Source organism: Centruroides sculpturatus, unplaced genomic scaffold (genome assembly GCF_000671375.1).
Source record: "Centruroides sculpturatus isolate CEXI.00-Female unplaced genomic scaffold, Cexi_2.0 scaffold69, whole genome shotgun sequence".
NCBI classification, from domain to species: domain Eukaryota; kingdom Metazoa; phylum Arthropoda; class Arachnida; order Scorpiones; family Buthidae; genus Centruroides; species Centruroides sculpturatus.
In genome coordinates, this window is record NW_019384304.1 from 1,235,374 (window position 1) to 1,244,757 (window position 9,384).

General features: G+C 27.8%; 1 protein-coding gene across 2 annotated transcripts in view; it reads right to left on the reverse strand.

Moving 5' to 3' along the window:
• LOC111618359 (leucine-rich repeat-containing protein 24-like) overlaps positions 1–7,494 on the reverse strand; it is a 42,753-nt gene extending 35,259 nt beyond the window's left edge. The window contains exon 1 of one of the 2 annotated variants that reach the window (XM_023359899.1): positions 7,473–7,494. The gene's annotated coding sequence lies outside the window, so the exon portion shown is untranslated. Of the gene's footprint in view, positions 1–5,874; positions 6,435–7,472 lie in introns of those variants that run through there. The other variant, XM_023359879.1, reaches the window with a different exon arrangement.
• Positions 7,495–9,384: the final 1,890 nt, after the last annotated feature.

The window sequence follows — 9,384 nt, forward strand, 5'->3', positions numbered from 1 at the left end:
ATTGCTACCATATATATATTAATATTTTATAATTTTTATAGAATTTTTTAAAGGTTTTTCAATATATAAATGGCTTAAAATCTCAAAAAACATTTCTGAATTTTATATATCTAAATGTAAAAATCCATGGATAAAAATGTAAATGGCGAGTACAAAACATGAGGAAAAAAAAGACAGAAAAAATCAAATATTCTTTAGAGAAGAAATATTTAAAAATTTATATATAAAATTTGAATGAAAGAAAATAAATATTATCTATTAAAAATATGTCAAAAATTATTTATAAAAGCTAAAATTTCGGAGCAGTTTTAAGATAGAAGAAAGGCTCAACGAATTACCTTAAAACAAAGGCATAAAAAATTATTCAAATATGTAAAAATTTTTTTTCAAAAATATTATCAATTTTTAATGTTATAGAAAGTTTAAAAAAAGAAAAATATCCTTCTAAAATATCCAACATAATAGCGATCTATCATGAGGGACATAACATAAAAGGAGGCCTCCATTGTGCTGCTGGAATGCATTGTACACCCTTCTGTATCGTTCTTACAAAAGAAGTAGGCTAAGAAGAAGGAATATAAATTGGATATAAGAAAACGTTATACAGTATGCAACACTTCTAAAAATAAAAATGCTAATTTTTCCATCTTAGAAAATAGAATAAAACATCGACGAATTAATCGATGATCAAACAATACGCTAAATTATTCCATTTAAGTACACTTATATTGACTAACACACAGATTTTTATTATAGTTAGGTTATAAAATTTGACAGTAAATATACTTTTGACTTAGTTATATTAATAAATGGAAGGATATTTAAAGAGGAGGATTATTTAATCGCCCCCTTTTAAGACTCGGGCCTTTATAGTTCAATAGTGGAATTTAGGAACACCTGTGCATGACTGGGGTATCTTTATTTGTGTGTTTAAGCTGTTGTATTTTATGTCTCGGCCACCTGCAGATTACCCCTATCTGATCAGCGAGTATATATATCCAATTACCTTACACACAACTATTAATGAATGATTTAAGAGCTAGTATTTCGCAGTTGATTGATGATTTCAATGCAAATTTTGTCAGTTTTGATTCAAGTTTGTGTCGTTATTTTTGTGTAAAATTTAATTCAGGATATCATTAAAGGAGATTAAGTTTGAAAATGTCTATATAAAACTATCAATAGGTGCGTATATATCATCCCTGGGATTATTCTATTGTTTCTATTTAAGTTAATATTGTAGTAAATATCATCAATTTCTTTGCTAATTGTACACCAGAGAACGATATGATTAAGTATTTTAAATTATTCAGGCGTGCATTTTTGATGATTTCTATAAATCTTTAAAGAATTATAAAATAAATTCGCTAAGCTCTCGAAAATATTCATATTAATTTAATTTATTCAGAAGCTGCGATAACTTACAAGTTTTACTGCGGATTATACGATAGTTAATGCTTAAACTAACGATTAAAAAAATATTTATACTCTCTAATAGAGGATAAAAATCATTAAATATACTTAAAAATATCCTTTAAAATATTTTTAAAAAATTAACAAAATTTATCGCATTGAATCAATTATTTAAAAAAAAAAACTGGACTTTATTTGTTTCCATCCTTAATAATTGCTACCATTACCTTTTCAGATTGGTTGAGGGATATTAACGGTATGAGGGCCATATCTCCCGAACTAATGGTACAATTTTCTTGAAAATTTCCAGAAATATTTCCTTATAATTCAGAAATCTCCCTGCAAAATTTCAAAAATTTTCGACAAAAGACACAGAAGTTATCAAGCTTCAAACTGGAGGGAAAAAATCATGCCCACAAACACACTCTAACTTATTATCCAACTCTAACATCCATACATACAGAAAAACCCCAACTTTTTTTAATTTCTCAACGTTTGAAGGTCCCCTTAAACCAAAAATTTAAAAATTTGGGGGCAATACTTACATTTTAATATATTAAATTACGTATATACAGCTTAATAAAAATAAATTTAAAACAACATTTAAAATTATAATTTAACCACAAAATAATCAATAAAGCAATACTTTAAACTTAACACAGTTAATTTCAAAATGATAATTAATATTCAGTTATTAATTAATTTTATGCTCTCAGAATCCCAGTTAAGACTTATAAATGTGTTCCAGTTAACCAATCATGAAAATATATTGCTATTCACTAGATTAAAGTCTTACTAAATATCAAGAGAGGTAATAAAGTTATCAAGCAAAATAAGGGAATTTATAGTAAACTTATTAATATGTTCACGTATATAGGACTTTATAGGACGTGTTCAAGTTGTAGGAATACAACATCATTTATCAGAAATCATTCTAATTAACTTATTATCTAACACTCCACCAATACTCTATAATACCTGAAATGTGAGGTCAATAATCCAATAAGAAGATGGAGAGAAAAATCATATTATTATCACGTCATAATATAAACGAAATTGTAAAAAATATAAGTTAAATTGCTTGAAATTGAATAAAAAATCGACTTCTTGAACACGTATTCAATGTAAATTATTTGTATTGTAGCATCACAATTATACCTTACACTCCAACATACACAAGGTTTAAGCGTGGAAATTATTAATATTAAGATGCATAACCTTACACTAATCTGGAAATTATTATTCGTTTAGGTGTTATAAACCATCGAAATTAATCTGGAACATTTTATTTATATCCTGGATTAAATTAGTTTAGGTTAAAGTATTAAAAACTGCCCAGTTTAATAATTAAAGTGCATAAAAAAGTAGAGAAAATGTTTCAGGTAAAGTAGTGTTTAAGAGGGTCAAAATTAGTTTTAAAATTAATAAATTCAATCGAATAATTTAATAAATATAGAATATTATGTGATTTTTATTTTTTAAATATAATAAATCAAACATGACAATAATAATTCTATACGATCAAAAAATTAAATTTAGTTCATCTCATATTCTGATGTTATGAAAGCAAATGAGTTCTATTACCCTCTTTGCATAAAAAATGCATAGAATAAATGGAATTAAACTTGAGTTAGTCTATTTAGCTCTTTTGTGTGATTAGATTACAGTTATATTATCTCTACAATGAACCATAATTATATATCATTGGATAAAGTGACTCGATATGCAATGATAATAGTCCTTAAATTATATTTTATGAAATTATAAATGTAATTTTTTTGTATAATTAACGATAATTTTTAAAATATACACACATTTTTCAAGTCATATGACGCAAATTTTGATTTTTACCAAGTGTTTTTTATAGGAATTATAGGAGCTTTTATAATTGATTTACGATTAATATTAAAGGAATATCACCAAATTAAAGAAGTTCCTCTATAAAATTATTAAAGTTATATTTATGTCCGCGTAGAGAATATCGAAAAGTACACAATTTTCTGTTCCTACATTAAATTATGTACAAGTAATATAAGGTAGGAGCAGAATATTAGGTACTAACTACTATAATCTAACTACAATATAACTGGAATATAACTCGAAATATCATATTTTAAAATGATTTGTATGCATTAGCTTAACTAGAATCGATATTGGGGGCCCGAATTACAACGTGCAAATCTACATTTATCCCCTTTTTATTATTGTGCATACAGCCACTAGCACTATAAGTGAAGAGGAAACTTTTAGATGCTATATATATATACGTGTTTGTCACATTAAAATAATTTTTTTTTTCATGTAATAATATGATTTTTTCTACTTTTATTTATTTACAAAGCTCAGTGAAGCCTGGTCCCCTACGTAATTGATTGCTTTCTTTTATTTTTTTTTTCTCCCTTTTAAGCAACTTTATACAATATAAGCTCAGTTTTCATTAAGTTTCTTTAACCTAAAACCAGTTTTTCTTACGATGCATATCTTTATTATTACCCATTGTTTCTTGCCAATTATATTTTTAATTACCTTTAACTAATTTCCTTTACAATTTATATATTTAACCCAATTTCCTGTATAGGAGTAGGCATACAATTTTACCAATTTCCTTTATATAAATTCACAAGAACTCCTTCCTTTCATAGCGATTTTTATACAAGACATTATCAATTAATTATTCTACACGATTTAAACTCAATAAAAATTTTTCCATTTATGTAAATTATACAATTCTATAATTTCTGGAAATTCAATTAATTTCATCATTTATGATATCAGTGATCGAAACTGAGATAAAGCCATCGTTTCAGCTCGAGTAATTCCCGTTCATTATCATATTTAGAAATTGCTGACCATACAAACAAGGATGCAACGAATCTGTGACGTGCTCTAGAGAGACACACAGACAGACACACACACAGAGAGAGAGAGGGGGGTGTACAGTGCTAGAGAATGGTTATCAGGTTCTTTTATTCTGCAAAGATGATTGAGTGTTACGTTGTATCGTTGGGTCAACATCGTCTAGTAACGTGATATCGTGGTTTCGAGTGATCAACGTGTGCACAGGAGACTTACTAGAAGAATAGAAGAAGGTCTAGTCTTGTTTCCATAGCAATTTTATAAATTAACCGATTCTTATTTTAATAAATTATATAAATAAACACATAAAATATCGTTTATAAAGTCGCGCATCAAATAGTTTTTATAATTTATTTCTTCATTTCTCATTCCTCAAATAAATATATATTTTTAATAATTTATATCTTTTAGACAACCAGACGTGAAGCTTTTATAAGAAATTATAATAAAAATAGAAGAATTTATAAAACTCTAGACATATTTTCAATTTTTAAAAACCTGAAAAGATTTTTAAAACATAAAGAAAAAGAAATGAAAAATTTCTTTGTTTTGGTATTATAAATAATTCAATTTTTTAGACTGTTGCAAGTTTATTTTTATGGAAAAATCCTTGGAATTTAGTGGCTGATGATATGTATCAAGGTGACCCTTAATAACAAGAGATCATTTTTGATATTCATCAAGCCGAGGAAGTTTTACGTAATCACTCAAGTCTCATAGGAAATGCTTGGCATTTACCCGACTTTAAAAGACAACAGTTGCTTAAGATGGTGTTATGGTGAATACTATCTTTGTGTTAGAAGCAGCTGGGGTCGGTTGTCATCTGCTTGATTAATACTCTACATTCGGCATGGGGCGATGGGGACACATTACTTGACGCTGTCTCTATGCCACACTAACCGTGGCCGACATCCAAACTTTTAACATTTTGCCAAACAGGGGGATGCTGTGTGAAAAAAAAAAATTAATAGAGGAGAAACTTGGACGTCCCGGGGTGAAGCGGATAAAAGCTTGGATTTTATCGACTTAACACATGGCTAGGAACGGTACGCATATGAACGATGACAAACCATGCGTAACTGCATATACTGGTCAAGGTCTTTTTGATAGAGGAGAGAGGAGATAGGTTAAAAGTAATAATATTTAATTAAATTATTGATTAATATATATATATGTAATTTAAATTAATAAATAGTAGTTTATTGGGGGTGATGATATCTTTTATCGGTACAATCGGCTTAAAATTATATTATTTAGGTGCATAGTAACGTCAAATTACAGTATGAATTACGTCACAGATAAAATTTATGTATTTTAAACAAATAATAATATATTTATACATAAAAATCGCAACGTTTATAGCTATAAATTTATTTATTATCGTGTTGTCTATTATAAAACGATACAGTCATAAATTTTAACTTAAAAATTATTACGAGTTTATAAACACATAAATTTATTATTTCTACACTCGAAGTGGGGGTATTTATTTGAAAAGAAATCAGCAAACACGCAACAAGCTTCGCTTCGTTAGCTCCCATACGATTGTACTCGGCCTTATAAATAATAGCGCAAACAGAAACTATAGAAATAAGCTTCCCTTACCTAAACCGTTGTATCCTGCAGCGTTGTCAGCAGCCACAACAGCCACAGTGTCACGAGGCTGCGCTGTACACTCATTATCCACTCTGCACCCAGCCTTCAGTTGGAATCTGGCTGGTTTCCGCTCCGCTAGCCACCCATACGGGACGATGACTCACCTTGTGAACTCTGACATCCGAACACCGGCCGTAGAATACAGGTAAGAACACCAACCGACGTCCCACACTCCCCTCTACCAACGTAGACTGTTCCTACCGTATAACCAGTTTATGCCATTCATCAAATGCAGACTTTTCATATCGGTTCGTGCAAGGACATTTTTGGAAGTTTGGCCACTCCCTTTGATAGACAAACTGAAAGATTGCTACAAACAGGATAAGGGGGAAGATGCTTTTTAGATCTCGAGTGGCTCTATTACTTATACGTCCCATATATTAAGTGGTCTCACGTGTACAATTACAGACACGGCAAAATGCCATCCACCCTCTACTTTTACAACACGTTGTTCGCCTGTACAACTTACAGAATTATACTTTCAATGTGATTAAATGTGTACACGTCTCTCATTCTCTTTGTGTACTGTAATTAAGTACAATCAAACTAGAACAAAAGAAATTATTTCTAATAAAATATAATAATAAAAAAAATATACAAAAGTTTTATATATTTAAAGTAATAAAATCATTATTAACAATATATAAACGAAAATAATCGATATTGGAGACGAAGTTTATCGATCGAAAATAGTAAAAGGAGAAGTTCTTAATCGAAATTTTCATATCGAATTTTTAAATATATAAATCTCTTTATTACACGATAAACATTTAAGTATTTTAACAAGTGAAAAGTTAGAGAATAAAATTAACCGGTAACCATTATAACATTTGGTAAATATGGATAAAGAAGAAAAGGACACGAAATGGCAATTCTTTTACTCCAACTTCTTGTGCAAATGGAACTAACTAGATTCAGGACAGAGGTGGACACTTCTGTTGACACATTTCTGGATGTCAGAAAGGATGGGGAAGATAGAAGAGAGAGAAAAGAATTCCNAGATTTGGGATGAACTATGAAAATAGGGCGAATGCGTGTAAAAAATAATGATTTGTGTACTAAAAATAATTAGTTAAATTAAAGAAAAACACACTATAAGATGATTAAATTTTAAAAAATTAACAGAAACGTTTAGAGGTTATTTAATATTATTATTGAATAAAAGAGAAATTGGGCAGAGTTGGTATATAAATAGTAATTTTAATAATAATAAAAAAATAGCTATAATCATGTTGAAATATATAAAATTAATAAATGTATATATTAAGTTATTAATAAAGAATACAATTAACTAACTGAGACTTGTTTAAAAAAAATACAATCGATACTTAATCCATGTAAATATATAATAGCTAAAAATACATTATCATAAAAGAAATTAGCGGTTAAAAATAATAATAAAAAAAGTTTTATAAGAGAAAATAAACACAATTCTGTTTAAATAACCCAATTAATCCTACCTATAAAGGACATTACTTTTAAAAATGTTATTAAATATTTTTGATTATATTAGTGAAATGAATAAATATTTAAACAAATTATCTTACCATTAAACGTAGATAAATAATATTACGCACTTAATTATCACTCACGTGTTATAGACAGTATATATTGTATATCTATAACAAGTAATTGTTTCTCTTGACATTTTTCTTCGTCTACCCCTCGTGACAATAATCTGATATTGTGACACGAAAAGTAGTATCAAAGGTTAAAAGCTATTATCTAAAGGATTACAGAAGTAAATCACCCTATCTCTTCTGCCAACTCACTATACAATTCCCATCCTCTAAAGCCAAAACAGTTGTAATCACTCACAATTCACTAGGAACATGTGTTTATATACTGACAATTATAAATTAAAAATATAATAATAATTATATAGAATATTATTTTTATAAAAATTTTAACTATCTTAAAATCAATCAAAAATGATTTACGGTTAAAAGAACGGAACAATTCACTCAATTCCGAGACGGGTGGCAAACGATAAGCTTAATAAAGGGAGGAGTTTGGTGACGTATTCAACGATATGTCATCAATCATTGGGATAATGATAACGATTGGGCGGCGCTAAATTGATGATATCGCCATTTTTATATATATATATATATATGTGTATATACGTTTTTTAAATAGTAAAAGTTATCTTTGAGGGTTATACAATGGGGCGAAACTCTATAAAGTTTAAGGGATCTTACACAGTATAATATATATGAGCTATGGGAATGAACAGACAATGCTTTCTGTTCAAACTTAAGATTATGTCTGAATGAATTATTACTCTCGGTATTGTAAGAGAGAGATAGAGCTACCTGGTCTATTGCGTTTAAGCGCAATAGTCTGTTCATCTGTCAGACTGATGCACTAGTTCTCAAAGTGGGAAACGAACACGTGCGACTTATATACATACGATTCTCTATAATCCATCTAACACGGTGACTTTCTTACATCTAAATCAAATAAAGTTTGTATTTTTAGTATCCGAATTCTTCACTAAACTACAGTTCGATTTAGACATCAAAGAGACAGAAAAAGAAAGACAAAGAAATGCAATTTATTTTATATACGGAATAACTAATTAAAACATCGAATAATGTAATTTTTATAAATAAAATTTGATGTTTTTTAAGGGAGTTAATTTAAATCTGGTACTGGAAATGTGTAACAGATGGCGGGATGTAGTGTCTCCTTCTTATTATTGACATTAAACAATTTGGTTGTTTCCACTGGAGAATTTTTTAACTGATGATATCATTTCATCTCTTAAAGGTTGATTTTTCTTTTTCTTTTTTTTTTTACATTTCCATTTTATTATTATTATATTTATATTATTTTTCTTATTAATCTCTTGTCAGTTTATATTTTCATTTCCATTTTCTTCTGTATTTTTGATCCACTTACGGTTTCCTTTGATAACATATTTTTGACTGAATTATTTTACGTAATGATTTTTTTTTAAATGTCATCTTATATATTTTGTTTCCGCAATTTCTGTCATATTTTAATAAACTTCAACACTTTTTATTTTATTTTTATTTTTTAGAAGCTTTAAAAAAAAACCACGTTTCTTACACATTAATTTTTACAACATTTTATCAAGTAAGCAATGAAAATCACTATTTACTTATTTATATTATATTTTATTATAAACAATAAGAAGCAACTTAACTTTAATTTATGATTAATTTAATTTATTTTGTTTATATATTTTCACTTTAATTTTTATTATTTATAAGGGTACAGTACTGTACATATGTATATAAATCAGCAGGGATTACGACTTGTTATCGGTTAACCGAATGCTTTACGTCGACAAAATAAATTAATTTATCTAAAATTTATTAATTTTCTTTACAAATAACGAATAAAAAATTATATATTGAATGTTTATACATTATTTTTTTCATAGCATTTAATATATTTAAATAATTATAGCGAAAATTCGATGTAATTATT